Raw genomic sequence first — 24,539 nt, 5'->3', positions numbered from 1 at the left:
CTTGTATGGCTTCATTCCTTGTTCGTGTATTATGCCTCAATATGCACCATATTGACCTAAGCGATTTGCAAGCTGGGTTGCCTGGCTCCTGTGCTTACCCCTACGTTCCCAATTGTTCGGCTAGAGAGTAAAGGGAGCACCTCTGCGATTGTCACGAACGGGTCATCCGAGCTCTGACCTCAGACTGGTTGAAGCCGAAAGCTAGCACTCTTATTGTTTTCAATCATGGTCGGCACACAACGGAACTCATGAGTACAAAAAATCTATTGCACAAGTCTCATAGTAATAATGAGCACCGAAGAAAGGTATCGGTGGGGGTACTATTTTCTTCGAAGATGCTTCTTACACTTCGTTAGTAATATAGCATAAGTTCCCTGAGCGCGCTTTGTCTGTTACAGCCTTATGGCCTGATTGCCTGGTCATCAGAAACACCGTCGATACTCTCGACAGGCAGAGTACATGACACTTTTCGGCCCTTGGCCGAAGAGGGAGAAGCCGATGGTCAGTTAAGACGCGTTTAAAGTTAGGGTGAACACAAATATGATATAAGTACTTTGGTACATACAATCATTATACATAAAGTTCTTACCCAAGTCACTTGGGGGCTCTTAAAATTTATATATGAGCTGTAAATGTGTTTTCTTCTTGGTCGTTGTCAAAACACGATAGAAGCACAATTTTTTCTTTCTCTTCCAATTTTCGGATTGGCACCGAACACTTGATCTTGTTCGAACGTCATGTTTTTACTGATGTTTTTTGGTTTTCCAAGCTTTTTGGCACTTTTAAACTATTTGTGTGTTTCCAGAACAAGTCTCACAGTGCAATGTCGGACACCTTTATAGATTCGGCAAAAACATTCTCGGATCTCACTATATATGCATTGGTTTCGAATTGTGTCTTCGATCAATAGTTGGGTTGCCCGGCTCCTGCGCTTGCCTCCTATGTTCCGCTTTGTTCGGCTAGGTGTGCAAAGGGAGAACCACTGCGATTGTGCTTCCAGCTCACATGGTTAAGCACCTCAGTGGAGAAAGCCGAAAACTAACTGTCACAATAAGCGTAAACTGGTCAGCAATCCGATGATGGTGTTAAATGATGGGCCATTCATAACAATGGCCGAAGTGTTTACGGCTTGACCTCGACCGTCGCCGAACACTACCGGGGGATATTAACTGGCCTCCCAAACTAAATCCTTGATATTTTGCTCTTACATTAGAGCTGAGATTTCTTGATCATGCTTAGCATGACAACCCAAATAAAGGAACCGATAGCGGGACTATTTTCTTTGTAAGACATTTCTTATGTTAAATAGTAATATAACATATCTCTCTGCGTACCTTTGTTTATAAAACCGTATGGCCAGATTGCCTTGTTTGTCGTAAATCTTTGCCCTCATAAAGGCTTTATAAAGTAGGACAAACACTCCTCGGCTACTAGCCGAGGAGGTGGAAGCCGATGGTCGGTCAACAAAGTTTTGTACAATGCGGATCCGAGCATTAAGGATGTAAAGTACTTGGATACATAGAGTCATTACACATAATTTGTGATTTTACTATGGATATCGATCCTTAATTCGGCCACCCGTGCCCGCATTAAGGCTCGGGGGCTACTGGGCTTCGGGCTTATTATTTACAAATATTAAAGGGGCACATCGATCCCCTGATCTGGTATTGCCACCCGACCAGTGTCTCGGGGGCTACTGCATTGCCTGTCCAATGCAGAAAATTTTAAGTGCAATACAGTTTCTGAGGAGATTATGATCCTCAGGTTGGTCGGCCGCACCCAACCTGAGTCTCGAGGACTGAGCACGCCGCTTTTTGTATCCCGAAGTATTTTGCCGAGCTAGGAGTTGGTCCTCAGACCGATTTTGCAAATCAACCTGAGTCTCAGCGGCTGCTGGGATCAGCGGTTTTATGTCATCCTTCAAGTGCATCTCAGTTTTAGACCGATACAAACCTTGAGGGCTACTGGCTATATATCTCGGCAGAGAATAAATTGCACCAATAAAAAATATTGACAAAAAATCGGCCCACAGTCGGGGTGGTGCACCACCTCGGAAGCAGTCCGGCATAAAGCTCGGGCGCTAGTGGCTGGCTCCATAGAGGGTATTTTTGGCATTAAGCTTGGCTAAACTCCTTCAACTTTTTTGAACCAAGGTGATTTATGATAGTCCGGCGTTGGAGCTTGGACATAGTCCGGCGTTGGAGCTCGGATACAGTCCGGCGTTGGAGCTCGGATACATTCCGGCGTTGGAGCTCGGAAGCGGTCCGGCGTTGGTGCTCGTCTGCAAAAGATACCTCGAATGCAGTCCGGCGTTGGAGCTCGGACGCAAGAGTACACTGCCTCCCGGGAACAACTTCAAACCCGAGGCGTGGCATAAAAATAACAAGGCATTGATAAAGGCCGGAAACTTAAAGGGGCTCCTCGGATACCCGACGTGTAAACTCGTCGAATGCATTTCGGCGATCCTCAAGATCGAAGATGAGAAGATTTGTTGAACCAGTTTTCAAGACCAACAACTGAAGATGAAGAACAGTTCAGAAGAATCGAGGAGCGTCCCTAACTTGAAGACCGGTTCAGGGGTCTACTGACTGTGTCCTAGACTAGGGGGTACTCACCACGTCGTCTCCCGATCTGTTAGATTGGGCCGAGGACCCCCATGGCCGTATACTCATGGGCCAGTTTGGACAGCTGCCGCATAGATGGAATATTCCACAAGACTTGGTGATCAAGACAAGGACTCCTCCCCACGGGCGTATTCGGCTAGGACTCTTGTTATCCTAGGCCTCTGGTGCATTATATAAACCGAGGCCAAGCTAGTCGATAGATCATATACAACAATCATACCATAGGCTAGCTTCTAGGGTTTTAGCCTCTATGATCTCGTGGTAGATCAACTCTTGTAATACTCATATCATCAATATCAATCAAGAAGGACGTAGGGTATTACCTCCATCAAGAGGGCCCGAACTTGGGTAAACATCGTGTCCCCTGCCTCCTGTTACCATCGATCCTAGACGCACAATTCGGGACCCCCTACCCGAGATCCACCGGTTTTGACACCGACACTATGGATAGTAAAATAGTTTATAAACCATAGAGAAGTTGGAATACAGTAGGTATAACACCAATATAAATAAAGAATGAGTTCATTATAGTACCTTGAAGTGGTCTTTTATTTTCTTTCGCTAACGGAGCTCACAAGATTTTCTACTTTAAGTTTTGTGTTGTGAAGTTTTCAAGTTTTGGGTAAAGATTTGATGGATTATGGAACAAGGAGTAGCAAGAGCCTAACCTTGGGGATGCCCATGTCACCCCAAGATAATCTAAGGACACCTAAAAGCCAAAGCTTGGGGATGCCCCGGAAGGCATCCCCTCTTTCGTCTACTTCAATCGGTAACTTTACTTGGAGCTATATTTTTATTCGCCACATGATATGTGTTTTTCTTGGAGTGTCTTGTATTATTTGAATATTTGCTTGTTAGTTTACCACAATCATCCGTGCTGTACACACCTTTTGAGAGAACCATACATGATTTGGAATTTGTTAGAATACTCTATGTGCTTCGCTTATATCTTTTGAGTTATATAATTTTGCTCTAGTACTTCACTTATATCTTTTAGAGCATGGTGGTGGATTTGTTTTATACAAACTATTGATCTCTCATGCTTCACTTAGATTATTTTGAGAATCTTAATAGCATGGTAATTTGCTTAAAATCCTAATATGCTTGGTATACAAGATTAATAGTAGAACTTTCTTATGAGTGTGTTGAATACTATGATAAGTTTGATACTTGATAATTGTTTTGAGATATAAAGATGGTGGTATTAAAGTTGTGCTAGTTGAGTAGTTGTGAATTTGAGAAATACTTGCGTTGAAGTTTGTGATTCCCGTAGCATGCACGTATGGTGAACCGTTATGTGATGAAGTCGGAGCATGATTTATTTATTGATTGTCTTCCTTATGAGTGGCGGTCGGGGACGAGCGATGGTCTTTTCCTACCAATCTATCCCCTTAGGAGCATGCGCGTAATACTTTGCCTTGATAACTTGTAGATTTTTGCAATAAGTATATGATTTCTTTATGACTAATGTTGAGTCCATGGATTATACACACTCTCACCCTTCCACCTTTTCTAGCCTCTCTAATACCGCGCACCTTTCGCCGGTATCATACACCCACCATATACCTTCCTCAAAAAAGCCACCATACCTACCTATTATGGCATTTCCATAGCCATTCTGAGATATATTGCCATGCAACTTTCCACCGTTCGTTTATTATGACACACTCCATCATTGTCATATTGCTTAGCATGATCATGTAGTTGACATCGTATTTGTGGCAAAGCCTCCATTCATAATTCTTTCATACATGTCACTCATGCATCATTGCATATCTCGGTACACCGCTGGAGGCATTCACATAGAGTCATATTTTGTTCTAAGTATCGAGTTGTAAATGTTGAGTTGTAAGAAAAATAAAAGTGTGATGATCATCATTATTAGAGCATTGTCCCAATGAGGAAAGGATGATGGAGACTATGATTCCCCCACAAGTCAGGATGAGACTCCGGACGAAAAAAAAGAGGCCATAAAAAAATAGAAAAGGCCCAAATAAAAAAATAAAAAAATGAAAGAAAAAGTGAGAAGGGACAATCTTACTATCCTTTTACAACACTTGTGCTTCAAAGTAGCACCATGATCTTCATAGTAGAGAGTCTCACATGTTGTCACTTTCATATACTAGTGGGAATCTTTCATTATAGAACTTGGCTTGTATATTCCAATGATGGGCTTCCTCAAAATGCCCTAGGTCTTCATGAGCAAGCAAGTTGTATGCACACCCACTTAGTTTCTTTTTGAGCTTTCATATACTTATAGCTCTAGTGCATCCGTTGCATGGCAATCCCTACTCACTCACATTGATATCTATTGATGGGCATCTCCATAGCCCATTGATATGCCTAGTTGATGTGAGACTATCTTCTCCCTTTTTGTCTTCTCCACAACCACTACTCTATTCCACCTATAGTGCTATATCCATGGCTCACGCTCATGTATTGCGTGAAGATTGAAAAAGTTTTGAGAATGTCAAAAGTATGAAACAATTGCATGGCTTGTCATCAGGGTTGTGCATGATTTATATATTTTGTGTGGTGAAGATAGAGCATAGCCAGACTATATGATTTTGTAGGGATAACTTTCTTTAGCCATGTTATTTTGAGAAGACATAATTGCTTTGTTAGTATACTTGAAGTATTATTATTTTTATGTCAATCTGAACTTTTGTCTTGAATCTTTCAGATCTGAATATTCATACCACAATTAAGAAGAATTACATTAAAATTATGCCAAGCAGCACTCCGCATCAAAAATTCTGTTTTTATCATTTACCTACTCGAGGACGAGCAGGAATTAAGCTTGGGGATGCTTGATACGTCTCCAACGTATCTATAATTTTTGATTGCTCCATGCTATATTATCTACTATTTTGGACATTACTGGGCTTTATTATCCACTTTTATATTATTTTTGGGGCTAACCTATTAACCGGAGGCCCAGCCCAGAATTGCTGTTTTTTGCCTGTTTTAGGGTTTCGAAGAAAAGGAATATCAAACGGAGTCCAAACGGAATGAAACCTTCGGGGACGTGATTTTCTCAACGAACAAGACCAGGGAGACCTTGACCCTACGTGAAGAAAGAAAAGAGGAGGCCACGAGGTAGGGGGGCGCGCCTACCCCCCCAGGCGTGTCTTCCACCCTCGTGGGCCCCCTGTTGCTCCACCGGTGTACTCCTTCCTCCTATATATACCTACGTACCCCCAAACGATCAGATATGGAGCCAAAAACCTAATTCCAGCGCCGCAACTTTCTGTATCCATGAGATCCCATCTTGGGGCCTGTTCTGGAGCTCCGTTGGAGGGGGCATCGATCACGGAGGGCTTCTACATCAACACCATAGCCTCTCCGATGAAGTGTGAGTAGTTTACCTCAGACCTACGGGTCCATAGTTAGTATCTAGATGGCTTCTTCTCTCTTTTTGTATCTCAATACAATGTTCTCCCCCTCTCTTGTGGGAACTATTTGATGTAATCTTCTTTTTGCGGTGTGTTTGTTGAGACCGATGAATTGTGGGTTTATGATCAAGTCTATCTATGAATAATATTTGAATCTTCTCTGAATTCTTTTATGTATGATTGGTTATCTTTGCAAGTCTCTTCGAATTTTCAGTTTGGTTTGGCCTACTAGATTGATCTTTCTTGCAATGGGAGAAGTGCTTAGCTTTGGGTTCAATCTTGCGGTGTCCTTTCCCAGTGACAGTAGGGGCAGCAAGGCACGTATTGTATTGTTGCCATCGAGGATAACAAGATGGGGTTTTCTTCATATTGCATGAGTCTATCCCTCTACATCATGTCATCTTGCTTAAGGCGTTACTCTATTTTTAACTTAATACTCTAGATGCATGATGGATAGCGGTCGATGAGTGGAGTAATAGTAGTAGATGCAGGCAGGCGTCGGTCTACTTGTCTCGGACGTAATGCCTATATACATGATCATACCTAGATATTCTCATAACTATGCTCAATTCTGTCAATTGCTCAACAGTAATTTGTTCACCCACCGTAGAATACTTATGCTCTCGAGAGAAGCCACTAGTGAAACCTATGGCCCCCGGGTCTATCTTTATCATATCAATCTCCTACTACTTAGTTATTTCCTTTGCTATTTAATTTGCTTTTATTTTACTTTGCATCTTTATCATAAAAATACCAAAAATATTATCGTATCATATCTATCAGATCTCACTCTCGTAAGTGGCCTTATAGGGATTGACAACCCCTATTTGCGTTGGTTGCAAGGATTTATTTGTGTTGTGCAGGTACGAGGGACTCGCGCGTAGCCTCCTACTGGATTGATACCTTGGTTCTTAAAAACTGAGGGAAATACTTACGCTACTTAGCTGCATCATCCCTTCCTCTTCGGGGAAAACCAACGCAGTGCTCAAGAGGTAGCAATAACCCGCCCTGGTTATGGACTATTCAGTAACCAGTAATTTTTCTATGGGGTATTATGACCCGCCCTGGGATAAACCGCCAGGGCACCTATTCTCTATTTATGTGCAGGAAAAAATGATAAGCATGGTCTGCATAATTGATGGTATCATAAGCATAAGTGGCAGATCTTCGAATGATGGATCGACAATGTTATGCAAATAAAATGTGCACGATGGAACGACATGTCATTATTTTTAACTAGCCTATTTCAAGGCATCTGATGACCCAAAAGGACAAGTGTTTTTAGCATCCAAATGCTATGGCTGGTAAATCAGCTCATGATTTAAGACTTCTAGTCTTGGCAGGTCGAAGCCTCCGGGTCATCCTGCGCTTCTTCTTCTTCATCGTCTTGATTATCCATTGGCTGGAAGTCAGGCATAGCCCAATTGATACCGGTCAAAGCTCTAAACACAGCCTCGTCGTCAATAAGACTTGATGGATCAATATCAGAATCGAAGGTATGCTTACGACTCGTCGGGATGAGATCCACTTCTTGATGAACCAGCGCCTTCACCTTCTTGTTCTCAGTATCATAAGTCGTCTGGTATTGGGATAGATCTATTTCTTCAGCCAGCTTGTTTGCTAGTGGACGCATTTCCCTTGCTATTTGCGAAAAATCATCAGTGCCGAAGGGAGACCCGTCTTCTTTCACACTAGGGCAGCCATTGGCTAAATCCTCTGGATCAAGATCTGGTTGCCATGCCTTTGCCCGGCTTAGAGCAGTCATGGCATCAGCTCTGGCGGCTGATCGCTTTAACTCTTCAATCCTTTGAGGCAGCACTGATAGCTTCTCTAGTGTTTCCTTGATGAGGGTGGGCAGATGTTTCTTATGAATAGCAGCAGCAATTGTTCGTTGAGCGCTAGTGTATAGCTGCTCCACCAGAGTATAGACATCTTTAAGCTTGATGCGCATGTCTAAACCCAACTTGGTGCTCCGGGAGCCTACATCAGTAAAATTATTGGTAAACTGGCAGATGATTATGATATGATGTTGGTGCAAAGGAGAGTATTCTTTTTGAAACTTACCAAAGATGGCTGATGGCATGCTATTGATTTGATGCTTTAAACCGGACAACTCGTCAGTTATCGGTTTAAGGGCTGCTTCGGCGTCTTCCGCTCTTTTCAATAGAGTTGCTTTCTTGGTTTCGCAGCCAGATTTTTCAGTATTGAAGCTTTGTTTCAACTGCTCAATGTGTTCCAATGTACTCCCTCCGTTCGGAATTACTTGTCGCAAAAATGGATGTATCTAGACGTATTTTAGTTCTAGATACATCCATTTCCAAGACAAGTAATTCCGAACGGAGGGAGTAGTCTTCAGCTCCGATTTGGCTTTTGAAGTCTCAGATTGTTGGGTTTCAATGTTGGCCCTCAAATCGTTGACTTGGGTTTCCTTCATGCTTAATTCAGCCTACAACATGAATAAAATAGGAAGCATTATGATCATATTACTTGAAGTCCCAAGCACAATACAAGTATTTTACTTGGCACTTGGGGGCTAATGTATATTGCTCTTTTTTGAAGACAATTTAATGATGACCCGGCTATACTGCTCTGACTATAGCGACTCATGGGGGCTACCCAGCTAGGTTTTACTCATAGAAATGGTGATAAGTCCCGGCTTATTTATGATGATTAAACCAACCCTTGGGGGCTACAGGTGCAACGTTGATTACTGTCAATTGAAGTCTCGACTTAACTTGATAGTTTAAGCCAGCCCTTGGGGGATACTAGTTTTGATCTTCATTCATTTATGTCTATATAAAAGTCTACAGTATATTCAATTCTATCATATTCTATAGACTTGGCAGCTGATAGAGGTATATTTATGAGGAGGATTATGCTGGATTATCTCAAAGCGCTCCTTCATCAAGTTGACCAAGCCGGCTTCGAAGTCATGGCTGGTGTGAAGGCGGTTCAAGTAACCAAAGTGAATCTCTCGAGCACTAAACTAAGAATAGCCTTCCAAATCAACTTTCCATTTGCCCTTGTCAACAGCAGAGAACTCCTCCTTGGTGTTGTGTTTGGATAGGGCAATGTGGTTGCCTGGGGCCTGGTAAGCCGACCCAGTAATCATTATATCATTAGTTTTCTAAGCCGGCTGAGCAGGACTGGGCGGTTTATCATTTTCTGGATCAATGTCCAAGGCATCTTGGATAACAGGGTGTTCCTATGGAGGGGGGTCATCCATAACAGCTTCTGACACTTGATGCAAAGTCTCAATTGTGGCATGTTGTTCCATTCAACAGTTTTTGGCTCTTCAGCCGGTTTGTCAAATTTCTCCTTCTTGTTGGGCTTTGCCATAGCACTGAGAAGGAAGTACAAGACATAGTTAATATGACAAGTAAATGCATGATTCAGAATGGATAGTCTTAACATTCTTACCCAGGCACGGTCTTGAAGACTCGGATTTGAGTCCCAGTTGAGTCGTCGGAGGAGGAATGAGATGATCCTTGATAATTTGAATCAGATGGGTTAAGAGGTTGTCGGAAAAGACCAGCCTTGGGATAAGCTAAGTCAAAAATATTTGAAACCTTCGATCGACGCTTGAGAGGTGCTGGTGTGTTTGCTAATTCGGAGGAAAGTATTCCACCGCCACTGTTCCGGGTCGTGCGGCGAGCTTCATGTTGCTGTTTATTCAAAAGAAAGCTGGGGTCCAAATAAGCTAAAGGATGGGAAAACCTTACTTTCTGGCTTGCTTGACGAACTTTCTCTTTCTTGGCAAAGGTTCCGAGTTGGAGGAAATGATAGTTACCTCTTCAACATTGCTACCTCTTGAGCATTGCGTTGGTTTTCCCTTGAAGAGGAAAAGGTGATGTAGCAAGTAGCGTAAGTATTTCCCTCAGTTTTTGAGAACCGAGGTATCAATCCAGTAGGAGGCCACGCACGAGTCCCTCGCACCTACACAAACAAATAAAATCCTCGCAATCAACGCAATAAAGGGGTTGTCAATCCCTTCACGGTCACTTACGAAAGTGAGATCTGATAGATATGATAAGATACTATTTTTGGTAGTTTTATGATAAAGATGCAAAGTAAATAAAGCGAAATAAAAACGGCACCAGAAACAACTTGTTAACGGGAGATTAATATGATGGAAAATATACCCGGGGGCCATAGGTTTCACTAGTGGCTTCTCTCGAGAGCATAAGTATTATAATACGGTGGGTAAACAAATTACTATTGAGCAATTGACAGAATTGAGCATAGTTATCAGAATATCTAGGTATGATCATGTATATAGGCATCACGTCTAAGACAAGTAGACCGACTCCTGCCTGCATCTACTACTATTACTCCACACATCGACCGCTATCCAGCATGCATCTAGAGTATTAAGTTCAAAAGAACAGATTAACGCTTTAAGTAAGATGACATGATGTAGAGGGATAAACTCATGCAATATGATATAAACCCCATCTTCTTATCCTCGATGGCAACAATACAATACGTGCCTTGCTGCCCCTACTGTCACTAGGAAAGGACACCACAAGATTGAACCCAAAGCTAAGCACTTCTCCCATTGCAAGAAAGATCAATCTGGTAGGCCAAACCAAACTGATAATTCGAAGAGACTTGCAAACATAACCAATCATACATAAAAGAATTCAGAGAAGATTCAAATATTGTTCATAGATAAACCTGATCATAAACCCACAATTCATCGGTCTCAACAAACATACCGCAAAAGAAGATTACATCGAATAGATCTCCACGAGAATTGTGGAGAACTTTGTTTTGAGATCCAAAGAGAGATAAGAAGCCATCTAGCTAATAACTATGGACCCGAAAGTCTGAGGTAAACTACTCACACATCATCAGAGAGGCTATGGTGTTGATGTAGAAGCCCTCCGTGATCGATGCCCCCTCCGGCGGAGCTCCGGAAAAGGCCCCAAGATGGGATCTCACGGGTACCGAAGGTTGCGGCGGTGGAATTAGGTTATTGGCTCCGTATCTGGTAGTTTGGGGGTACGTAGGTATATATAGGAGGAAGAAGTACGTCGAGCAACATGGGCCCCACAAGGGTGGAGGGCGCGCCTGGGGGGGGGGGGGGGGGGCGGGGCTAGGCGCGCCCCCTACCTGGTGCCTTCCTGGTAGCTTTCTTGACGTACGGTCCAAGTCCTCTAGATCACGTTTGTTCCAAAAATCACGTTCCCAAAGGTTTCAGTCCGTTTGGACCCCGTTTGATATTCTTTTTCTGCGAAACTCTGATATAGGCAAAAAAACAACAATTCTGGGTTGGGCCTCCGGTTAATAGGTTAGTCCCAAAAATAATATAAAAGTGTATAATAAAGCCCAATAATGTCCAAAACAGAATATAATATAGCATGGAACAATAAAAAATTATAGATACATTGGAGACATATCAAGCATCCCCAAGATTAATTCCTGCTCGTGCTCGAGTAGGTAAATGATAAAAACAGAATTTTTAATGTGGAATGCTACTTGGCATAATTTCAATTTAATTCTCTTAATTGTGGTATGAATTTTTAGATCCAAAAGATTCAAGACAACATTTTAATATAGACATAAAAATAATAATACTTCAAGCATACTAACTAAGCAATTATGTCTTCTCAAAATAACATGGCCAAAGAAAGTTATCCCTACAAAATCATATAGTCTGGCTATGCTCTATCTTCACCACACAAAGTATTTAATTCATGCACAACCCCGATGACAAGCCAAGCAATTGTTTCATACTTCTGGTGTTCTCAAAAAATTTCAATCTTCACGCAATACATGAGCGTGAGCCATGGACATAGCACTATATGTGGAATAGAATGGTGGTTGTGGAGAAGACAAAAAAGGAGAAGATAGTCTCACATCAACTAGGCGTATAAATGGGCTATGGAGATGCCCATTAATAGATATCAATGTGAGTGAGTAGTGATTGCCATGCAACGGATGCACTAGAGCTATAAGTATATGAAAGCTCAACAAAAGGAACTAAGTGGGTGTGCATCCAACTCGCTTGCTCATGAAGACCTACGGCATTTTGAGGAAGCCCATCATTGGAATATACATGCCAAGTTCTATAATGAAAAATTCCCACTAGTATATGAAAGTGATATCATAGGAGACTCTCTATCATGAAGATCATGGTGCTACTTTGAAGCACAAGTGTGGTAAAAGGATAGTAGCATTGTCCCTTCTCTCTTTTTCTCTCATTTTTTTATTTAGGCCTTTTCTCTCTTTTTTATGGACTCTCTTTTTTTAGTCCAGAGTCTCATCCCGACTTGTGGGGGAATCATAGTCTCCATCATCCTTTCCTCACTTGGGACAATGCTCTAAAAATGATCATCATCACACTTTTATTTACTTACAACTCAACAATTACAACTCAATACTTAGAACAAAATATGACTCTATGTGAATGCCTCCAGCGGTGTACCGGGATATGCAACGAATCAAGAGTGACATGTATGAAAGAATTATGAACGGTGGCTTTGCCACAAATACAATGTCAACTACATGATCATGCAAAGCAATATGACAAGGATGGAGCGTGTCATAGTAAACGGAACGGTGGAAAGTTGCATGGCAATATATCTCGGAATGGATATGGAAATGCCATGATAGGTAGGTATGGTGGCTGTTTTGGGGAAGGTATATGGTGGGTATACGATATCGGCGAAAAGTGTGTGATATTAGAGAGGCTAGCAATGGTGGAAGGGTGAGAGTGCGTATAAACCATGGACTCAACATTAGTCATAAAGATCTCACATACTTATTGCAAAAATCTATTAGTTATCGAACCAAAGTATTACGCGCATGCTCCTAGGGGGATAGATTGGTAGGAAAAGACCATCGCTCGTCCCCGATCGCCACTCATAAGGAAGACAATCAATAAATAAATCATGCTCCGATTTCGTCACATAACGGTTCACCATACGTGCATGCTACGAGAATCACAAACTTCAACACAAGTATTCCTCAAATTCACAACTACTCAACTAGCATGACTCTAATATCACCATCTCCATATCTCAAAACAATTATCAAGTATCAAACTTCTCATAGTATTCAACACAAGTATTTCTCAAATTCACAACTACTCAACTAGCACAACTTTAATACCGCCATCTTTATATCTCAAAACAATTATCAAGTATCAAACTTATCATAGTATTCAACACACTCATAAGAAAGTTTTACTATTAATCTTGTATACCAAGCATATTAGGATTTTAAGCAAATTACCATGCTATTAAGATTCTCAAAATAATCTAAGTGAAGCATGAGAGAACAATAGTTTGTATAAAACAAATCCACCACCGTGCTCTAAAAGATATAAGTGTAGCACTAGAGCAAAAACTATATAACTCAAAAGATATAAGTGAAGCACATAGAGTATTCTAATAATTTTCAAATTATGTGAGTCTCTCTAAAAAGATGTGTACAACAAGTATGATTGTGGTAAACTAAAAAGCAAAGACTCAAATAATACAAGACGCTCCAAGCAAAACACATATCATGTTGTGAATAAAAATATAGCTCCAAGTAAAGTTACCGATAGACGAAGACGAAAGAGGGGATGCCTTCCGGGGCATCCCCAAGCTTAGGATTTTGAGTGTCCTTGAATTTTACCTTGGGGTGCCATGGGCATCCCCAAGCTTAGTCTCTTGCCACTCCTTGTTCCATAATCCATCAAAACTTAACCCAAAACTTGAAAACTTCACAACACAAAACTCAAAATAGAAAATCTCATGAGCTCTGTTAGCGAAAGAAAACAAAACACCACTTCAAGGTATTTTAATGAACTCATTATTTATTTATATTGGTGTTAAAACTACTGTATTCCAACTTCTCTATGGTTTATAAACTATTTTACTAGCCATAGATTCATCAAAATAAGCAAACAACACACGAAAAACAGAATCTGTCAAAAACAGAACAGTCTGTAGTAATCTGTATCTAACGCAAACTTCTGGAACCCCAAAAATTATAAATAAATTCCTTAACGTGAGGAATTTATCTATTAATCATCTGAAAAAATAATTAACTAAATAGAGCTTTCAAAATAAACATGGCAGTAATTCTTGTGAGCGCTAAAGTTTCTGTTTTTTACAGCAAGATCAAAAAGACTTTCCCCAAGTCTTCCCAACGGTTCTACTTGGCACAAACACTAATTAAACACAAAAAACACAACCAAAACAGAGGCTAGATAAATTATTTATTACTAAACAGGAGCAAAAAGCAAGGAATAAAAAATAAAATTGGTTGCCTCCCAACAAGCGCTATCGTTTAACGCCCCTAGCTAGGCATCATTGTCCACATCTTTCTTCTTTTGCATATAACACAAATCAACGAAGCTATTAAGATGGGTAGCGGCATCTTCACTAGGAAGGCTGGCGAATTGATCTTTCATGACAAGATTCAACAAAGCAGCATTAATTTCACAAGATTCAGTATCGGTAAGAGGAGCAATCGGAGTGCTAAGAAAATCATTGTTGTTGGTATTAGTAAAGTCACACAATTTGGTATTTTCTTGAGCCATCGTGACAAGCAAGCAATCCAACACACGAGCAAACAAGAAGCACGCGAAAAAGAGGCGAACGAAAAAGAGAGGGCGAATAAAATGGCAAGGGTGAAGTGGGGGAGAGGCAAATGGCAAATAATGTAATGCGGGACATAAGGGTTTGTGATGGGTACTTGGTATGTTGACTTTTGCATAGACTCCCCCGCAACGGCGCCAGAAATCCTTCTTGCTACCTCTTGAGCACTGCGTTGGTTTTCCCTTGAAGAGGAAAGGGTGATGCAGCAAGTAGTGTAAGTATTTCTCTCAGTTTTTGAGAACCAAGGTATCAATCTAGTAGGAGGCAATGCACGAGTCCCTCGCACCTACACAAACAAATAAAATCCTTGCAACCAACGCAATAAAGGGGTTGGCAATCCCTTCACGGTCACTTACGAAAGTGAGATCTGATAGATATGATAAGATAATATTTTTGGTATTTTTAGGATAAAGATGCAAAGTAAATAAAGCGAAATAAAAACGGCACCAGAAATAGCTTGTTAATGGGAGATTAATATGATGGAAAATAGACCCGGGGGCCATAGGTTTCACTAGTGGCTTCTCTCGAGAGCATAAGTATTATAATACGGTGGGTAAACAAATTACTATTGAGCAATTGACAGAATTGAGCATAGTTATCAGAATATCTAGGTATGATCATGTATATAGGCATCACGTCTGAGACAAGTAGACCGACTCCTGCCTGCATCTACTACTATTACTCCACACATCGACCGCTATCCAGCATGCATCTAGAGTATTAAGTTCAAAAGAACAGAGTAACGCTTTAAGTAAGATGACATGATGTAGAGGGATAAACTCATGCAATATAATATAAACCCCATCTTGTTATCCTCGATGGCAACAATACAATATGTGCCTTGCTGCCCCTACTGTCACTGGGAAAGGACACCGCAAGATTGAACCCAAAGCTAAGCACTTCTCCCATTGCAAGAAAGATCAATCTGGTAGGCCAAACCAAACTGATAATTCGAAGAGACATGCAAACATAACCAATCATAGATAAAAGAATTCAGAGAAGATTCAAATATTGTTCATAGATAAACTTGATCATAAACCCACAATTCATCGGTCTCGACAAACACACCGCAAAAGAAGATTACATCGAATAGATCTCCATGAGAATCACGGAGAACTTTGTATTGAGATCCAAAGAGAGAGAAGAAGCCATCTAGCTAATAACTATGGACCCAAAGGTCTGAGGTAAACTACTCACACATCATCGGAGAGGCTATGGTGTTGATGTAGAAGCCCTCCGAGATCGATGCCCCCTCCAACGGAGCTCCAGAAAAGGCCGTAAGATGGGATCTCACGGGTACAGAAGGTTGCGGCGGTGGAATTAGGTTTTTGGCTCCGTATCTGGTAGTTTGGGGGTACGTAGGTATATATAGGAGGAAGAAGTACGTCGGTGGAGCAACATGGGACCCACGAGGGTGGAGGGTGCGCCTGGGGGGGGGGGGGGGTAGGCGCGCCCCCCTACCTCGTGCCTTCCTGGTAGCTTTCTTGACGTAGGGTCCAAGTCCTCTGGATCACATTCGTTCCAAAAATCACATTCCCGAAGGTTTCATTCCGTTTGGACTCCGTTTGATATTCTTTTTCTGCGAAACTCTGAAATAGGCAAAAAACATCAATTCTGGGCTGGGCCTCCGGTTAATAGGTTAGTCCCAAAAATAATATATAAGTGTATAATAAAGCCCAATAATGTCCAAAACAGAATATAATATAGCATGGAACAATCAAAAATTATAGATACGTTGGAGACGTATCAAGCATTGGCTTGGCTTCCTTCTGCATCATCCTGATAGCAATCATTATCAATAAGGTGTACAAAAAATGAGCCAAGGGAGTCAAGTGTTACCTCTGACTCATCATCATCATCATTATCATCCAAATTGTGTAACCCGACGGGATTGGTTTTCTTCTTGGCAGGCTTTTTGATAGCTTTGCTCTTTGTCTGGGTCTTCTTGACTGGCTTATCTAATTTCTTCTTCCAGAAAGAGGAATCGGCCTGCACAAGGAAAATGGGTTATGAGAAAACAGTCTGAATGAAAGACAGTGCTTAAACTAGAAATAACTTAAAGGCTTACAGATGTTGGTTGATTGAGAGCATAGAAAGGATTTAATCCAACTTTGGTGAAATCTTCCAGAATTTCGTTCAGGAGAGTTTTGGTCATATTATTGATGTCCTCTTCAGTCATCTCTGTCTGGCAGTGGCGAAGTGGATCTTTCAAGTCTCCATTATACTCACACATTAAGCCGGGGTGGCGGGTTAGGGGCAATATCCCCCATGAAACCTAACACCGGACAAGGTCGATGCCGGTTAAACCATTAGCCATGAAGGCTCTGATTTTTGAAAAAATGGGCACATATTTGGCCCATTCCTTTGTGCTGATACGGTCTGGCAGAGGATGCTTGTTGCTAAGCCTGCTGGCGCGATAACCCGGCAGAGGATTTTTCCCTTCTGGAGAGGTGTATTTGCAGTAAAACCAGGTTTGTTTGGGATGACTGGGCAGAGTGGCAGCTGGAAAAGTGGCTTCTTTCCGCCGCTGTATAGAGATGCCGCCTAGCTCTAGGTTGGGTCCGTCTGTGAACTTGTTCTGCCGGTTTAAATAGTAAAATTCCCTAAAAAGCTCTACGGTGGGCTCTTCTTGAAGGTACACCTCGCAGAATACTTGAAAGTTGCAGATGTTGGAAACCGAATTTGGTCCGATGTCTTGTGGATGGAGCTTGAAAAAATGCAGCATGTCGCGGAAGAATTTTGAGCCGGGGGGGGGGTGAAACCTCGGACCATATGATCAGTAAAAACAACTATTTCACCGTCCTTGGGCTCAGGAGGGGCTTCTGTACCTGGGACCCTCCAATGAATAACGTCTTTTTTGGCCAGGACGCATGTTTGGATGTACTCGTTTAATTCTTCCTCGGTAACCCGGGAAACAACCCAGTTGCATGTAGTGACATTCTTGCCCATTTTGAGGATGAAGGCCTAAATAAAAGAAATCTTGGAAGTTTCAGATTATACTGTTAGGCCAGACAATTGATTCAAAAGTAAAGTGATATAAACAGTCAATGTGTTAAGCCGGAATATGAGCACTGAAGTACGTGGATATTCATATCGGTGGCTTAAAAGGGGACTAATGGTACCTACCGGGTTAAGGATTCTGCTGTTAAGCCGGCCAGAGTTTAAAAGTCAAGTGTATTGTGCATAACCAAATTATGAGGATGAATAAGCAAGCATGGTTAAACCGAAGAATATTGTCGGGTTATGCAGGCTATGAAGCATATGATGGCGGCTTAAACAGGGCCTAAATGTTATAAGGTGGATCACGGTTTACGGTATAATTAAGCCGCCATAGCAGTTATGGTACTTCAAATCTATCGATGAAAATTTTGCTAAGTGATGGACAAACAGATTTCACAGGCTGGAGCTATAATTTTGGATCTACAATAATTCGGAAAAGTAGTAAAATTTTAAACCTAAGGTGGCGGAAGCAGAAAAGTTTGTGTGCTCTGATGAGATCTTCTATGGAGAAGAGGTATTCTGATGTTAAAAACAAATGCTAAACTGCTAGCACACAAGTTTCATACCATGTTTAGATCAAAAGCTACTCGAGCTAAAGGAGAAACCGAAGAACGGTGAAGAACACCGATGAACAAGGCTAACCACAATGCATATATGAGGTTTAAGGAGATTAATACTTACGGTTGCAGATGGACTACGGTGGAGCGTCGGCGTTCTCTGGACCCATCAGGTTGATGCAGCAGCCTGAGTTGGTGCAGCGGACGGAGGACGGCGGCGGCGGAGCTCGAGGCTGCAGAGGAGTCGCGAGAGGAATACGGAGACGAGGAGGCAAGGGGGGAAATGAAAAGGACCCCTGAACCTATTTATAAGGGGATGGATATAGGGCATGCGCGGGAATCGAGGAGGCCGAAATCATCATGTGGCTATATGGACGCCTCAATTTTCGGGATGATCATTAAGATAAGGATCAGTAAAGGATGTTCTGGGCCTCGTGCGAATTTAGTGTGAAATGACGTCATGGTGGGTTAAGGAGGTTCTGTGAGCTGATGTCATGGCGGGTTACAACAAATTTGTTAAAAGGACGATGCAAGATTTTGACAAGTCAGGTACTGTAGATTGATGTGAACAAGTTAAAATCAACCTGGGGCCTAATGTTGGGGATATAACTACTGGGTATGAACCTCCCAGGAGGGGCCGGGTCATATCACTGGCGACTTATCAATAAAGATGGCGGGTCATAGCAAGCCTATTGATGACCCAAGACCCAGAGGCGACTTGAGGCCCAAGAGGATGAACTGCCACATGTATAACTTGTATGTAAGGCAAGCTTAGTTAGTCACCGAGCCGGACACGTTGTGTATGAGCCGACCGGGACTCTGTAAGCCACCTGGCATCAACTTGTGTATATAAACGGGTGACCCGGCAGTGGGTTGAGGACAGATAAGAAACAGTCGAGAGCTAGGTCAAGTGTATTAGCTCCCTGGTAATCGAAACCCTAGCAATACAACATAAAGCAGGAGTAGGCTTTTACCTCATCGAGAGGGGACGGACATGGGTAAACTCTCTGTGTCCTTTGTCCCGTTTAACCCCTTCAAGCTAACCTAGTTGCCATGGCTCCATGACTAAGTCCTTTCGCTAGGACATCTGTCGTGTTAAGTCCACGATAGAGGGAGTGTGCGATGGTGATCTTATCAACCTTGGAATCACTTCCAACACACATCGTCACCTCACCATTTACTAGTCTCTGTTCATTTTGCAACTCCTGTTTTGAGTTACTAATATTAGTAACTGAACCAGTATCAAATACCTTGGGGTTACCATGAACACTAGCATAGTACACATCAATAATATGTATATCAAATATACCTTTGCTCACTTTGCCATCCTTCTTATCCGCCAACAATTTGGGGTAGTTCTGCTTCCAGTGACAATTCCCTTTGTAGTAGAAGCACTCAGTTTCAGGCTTAGGTCTAGCTTTGGGCTTCTTCACGGGAGTGGCAACTTGCTTGCCATTCTTCTTGAAGTTCCCTTTCTTTCCCTTGCCCTTTTTCTTGAAACTAGTGGTCTTGTTAACCTTCAACACTTGATGCTCCTTCTTGATTTCTACCTCCGCAGCTTTGATCTTAGAGAAGACCTCAGGAATTGTCTTATCCACCCCTTGCATATTATAGTTCATCATGAAGCCATTGTAGCTTGGTGGTAGTGATTGGAGAACTCTGTCAATAACACTATCATCTGGAAGATTAACTCCCAGCTGAGTCAAGTGGTTATGATACCTAGACATTCTAAGTATGTATTCACTGACAAAACTATTCTCCTCCATCTTGCAACTATAGAACTTGTTGGAGACTTCATATCTCTCAACTCGGGCATTTTCTTGAAATATTAACTTCAACTCCTGGAACATCTAATATGGTCCATGACGTTCAAAACGGCTTTGAAGTCCCGATTCTAAGCCGTAAAGCATGGCACACTGAACTATCGAGTAGTCATCAAGTCGAGCTTGCCAGACATTCATAACATCTGCATCTGCTCCTACAGTAGGCCTTTCACCTAGCGGTGCATCAAGGACATAATTCTTCTGTGCAGCAATGAGGATAATCCTCAAGTTACGGACCCAGTCCGTGTAATTGCTACCATCATCTTTCAACTTAGCTTTCTCTAGGAATGCATTTAAAATTCAAGGGAACGGTAGCACGGGCCATTGATCTACAACATAGATATGCAAAAACTATCAAGACTAGGTTCATGATAAATTAAGTTCAATTAATAATATTACTTAAGAACTCCCATTTAGATAGACATCCCTCGAGTCATCTAAATGATCACATGATCCAAATCAACTAAACCATGTCTGACCATCACGTGAGATGGAGTAGTTTTCAAAGGTGAACATCTCTGTGTTGATCATATCTACTATATGGTACACGTTTGACCTTTCGGTCTCCAGTGTTCCTTGTCCATGTCTGTACATGCTAGGCTCGTAAAGTTTAACCCGAGTATTCCGCATGTACACAAATTGTCTTGCACCCGTTGAATGTGAACGTAGAGCTTATCACACCCGATCATCATGTGGTGTCTCAGCATGACGAACTGTCGCAACGGCGCATACTCAGGGAGAACACTTATACATTGAAATTTTAGTGAGGGGTCATCTTATAATGCTACCACTGTACTAAGCAAAATAAGATGCATAAAAGATAAACATCACATGCAATCAAAATATGTGACATGATACGGCCATCATCATCTTGTGCCTTTGATCTCCATCTCCAAAGCACCATCATGATCTCCATCGTCGCCGGCTTGACACCTTGATCTCCATCGTAGCGTCGTGGTCGTCTCGCCAACTAATGCTCCTATAACTATCGCTAACGCATAGTGATAAAGTAAAGCAATTACATGGCATTTACATTTCATACAATAAAGCGACAACCATAACACTCCAGCCAGTTGTCGATAACTTTTACAAAACATGATCATCTCATACAATAATGTATATCACATCATGTCTTGACCATATCACATCACAACATGCCCTGCAAAAACAAGTTGGTCGTTCTCTACTTTGTTGTTGCAAGTTTTACGTGGCTGCTACGGGCTTCTAGTAAGAACTGTTCTTACCTACGCATCAAAACCACAACGGTGATTTATCAAGTTTGTTGTTTTAACCTTCAACAAGGACCGGCCGTAGTCAAATTTGGTTCAACTAAAGTAGGAGAAACAGACACCCGCCAGCCACCATTATGAAAAACTAGTTGCATGTCTGGTGGTGGAACCGGTCTCATGAACATGGTCATTTAAGGTTGGTCCGGGCCGCTTCATCCAACAATACCACCGAATCCAAATAAGACATTGGTGGTAAGCAGTATGACGATCACCGCCCGCAACTCTTTGTGTTCTACTCGTGCATATCATCTACGCATAGACTTGGCTCGGATGCCAATGTTGGGAAACGTAGCATGCAATTTCAAAAAAATCCTATGCTCACGCAAGATCTATCTAGGAGATGCATAGCAACAAGAGGGGAGAGTGTGTCCACGTACCCTCGTAGACCAAAAGCGGAAGCATTTGACAACGCAGTTGATGTAGTTGAACTTCTTCTCGTTCTGACTGATTGAGGGAGTCCTGGATTAAGGGGTCCTTAGGTGTCCGGGTTATTCGATATGGGCCGGACTGATGGGCCGTGGAGATACAAGCAGAAGACTTCCCCCGTGTTTGGATCGACTCCCCTATGCGTGGATGCCAAGATTGGTGTCTAGATATGTTATTCCCTTCCCCCACAAACCGACTCTGTACAACCCTAGGCCCCTCCGATGTGTATATAAATCAGAGGGTTTAGTCCGTAGAGGCTATCAGAATTCTCATAGGCTAGACAGCTAGGGTTTAGCCATTACGATCTTGAGGTAGATCAACTCTTATAACCCCCATACTCATCAAATACAATCAAGCAGGACGTAGGGTTTTACCTCCATCAAGAGGCCCCGAACCTGGGTAAACATTGTGTCCCCCTTGCCCTTTGTTACCCTCGATCTTTACACGCATAGTTGGGACCTCCTACCCGAGATCGACTGGTTTTGACACTCACATTGGTGCTTTCATTGTGAGTTCCACTATGTCGTCAACAGAAGGATCGATGGCCCATCTTGTCATCAGCAACGATGTGTTTCCAGGGAGACCTTTCTCCCTTGTCAACTTTTCATGTTTGGCAGCTGCTCTCTACGTGCCAATTCAACTGGTCACCTTGAGCAGATTGACAACTACACCCCTGACCACCAGATCAGGTTCGAAAACATGAATTACATCACTGATATCCAAGGAGACTTGACCTTCAAAGGATTTTAGGCCTCGGCCGCCGCTCCTCATCTACATGAAGGAAGCCCGTGGCATCCACCATCAGACTCCGCTCCGGGATCGACCCTCGTACCCGCCCTGGCCTTAAATCCAGAGCGGGCCACCCTGTCCAAAGACGAGAGAATAAACCCCGCCGGACTCTCCCCTTTTATGGAGCTACCTATTGGAGACCCAGAGGTGACCATGCTGCCAGCGGCGCCAGAGTCCAACATGACTCTCCTTATCATTGGGAAGTAGGACTCATCTCTGGATGTCAACTCCGAACCCTCGAGGCCTGTGTCTACCGAGTATTATGTCTCCAATGTATCTATTTTTTCCTAATGCTCTTCCTCTTGTTTTGGACTCTAATTTGCATGATTTGAATGAAACTAACCCCGGACTGACACTGTTTTCAACAGAACTACCATGGTGTTGTTTTTGTGCAAAAATAAAAGTTCTCGGAATGGAACGAAACTTTATGAGTAATTTTTATATCAATAAAGAGAATTTCTGGAGCCAAGATCCACCGGAGGGGGGCACCTGGGTGGGCACAACCCACCAGGGTGCGCCCCCCCTCCTGGCGCGCCCAAGTGGGTTGTCCCCACCTAGTGTCCCCACAGGCCCTGAAACCGACGCTATAAAATCCTATTTTTCCAGAAAAAATGAGGGAGAAAGAATTATCACGATCCACGAGACGGAGTCGCCGTCACCTCCTGTTCTTCATTGGAAGGCCAGATCTGGAGTCCGTTAGGAGCTCCAGAGAGGGGGATCTTTGTTCTTCATCATCACCAACCCTTCTCCATCGCCAATTCCATGATGCTCCCCATCGGGAGTGAGTAATTCCTTCGTAGCCTCACTGGTCGGTGAGGAGTTGGATGAGATTCATCATGTAATCGGGTTAGTTTTGTTAGGGCCTGATCCCTAGTATCCACTATGTTCTAAGATTGATGTTGAGATAGAACCACCTGCTGATCTTGATAACCCACAACCTAAGAATACAAGATATGATAAAAGAGACTTCATTGCTAGAAAACATGGTAAAGAAAGAGAACCATGGGTTCAAAAACCTATGCCTTTTCCTCCTAAGTCAACTAAAAGGAAAGATGATGAAGAATTTGAATGCTTTGCTGAAATGCTGAGGCCAGTCTTTTTGCGTAGTCGCTTGACTGATATCTTGAAATGCCTCCTTATGCAAAGTACATGAAAGACATCATCAGTAATAAGATAAAAATAACAGAAGCTGAAATGTCCACCATGCTTGCTAATTATACTTTTAAGGATGGAGTACCTAAAAAACTTGGAGATCCGGGAATACCAACTATACCTTGCTCTATCAAAAAGAATTATGTGAAAATTGCTTTATGTGATTTAGGAGCTGGTGTTAGTGTTATGCCTTTCTCTTTATATAAAAGACTTGAGTTTAATAAACTCACACCTACTAAAATATCTTTGCAAATGGCTGACAAATCAACTGCCATACCTATCGGTATCTGTGAGGATGTGCCCGTTGTTGTTGCTAATGTTACTATTTTGACTGACTTTGTTATACTTGAGATGCCCAAGGATGACAACATGTCGATTATCCTCGGTAGGCCCTTCTTGAATACTACAGGGGCTGTTATTGATTGCAATAAAAGCATGGTCACATTTCATATTAATGGTAATGAGCATACGACGCACTTTCCAAAGAAACAATTCCAAGTGAATGGTATTAATGTTATTGAAAAATCTCAGACAATCACTATTAGAAGTTTTCAAATACCTCTACCTACTGTCAAAAATGAATATGAAATGCTTATTGTTGGGGACATTCATATCCCTGTTGAGGTAACTTAGTGATTTACAAAAGTTCTTCGGTTTCATGCTAATCGAAAGTGGTTGTTAATAAGACCTCATCAACCTTATTAATGGATCATTTTTTAGAAGTATGAAGTTGATGAATTTAGTAAGCACTACCTTCTGTCCCTATCTCTTGTTTTCTGTTTTTATTAGTTGAATAAAATAAAATGCCATGTTTTGTCTGTTTTTCTGAATTTCCCGTGCAATAAAAAATGACCCGAAAATAAAAGTTCTTAGAATGCTCTGAAAATCTA

The sequence above is a fragment of the Triticum aestivum genome, chromosome 1A, assembly GCF_018294505.1.
Source record: "Triticum aestivum cultivar Chinese Spring chromosome 1A, IWGSC CS RefSeq v2.1, whole genome shotgun sequence".
In the NCBI taxonomy this organism is placed as follows: domain Eukaryota; kingdom Viridiplantae; phylum Streptophyta; class Magnoliopsida; order Poales; family Poaceae; genus Triticum; species Triticum aestivum.
This window is presented reverse-complemented; position numbering follows the sequence as displayed.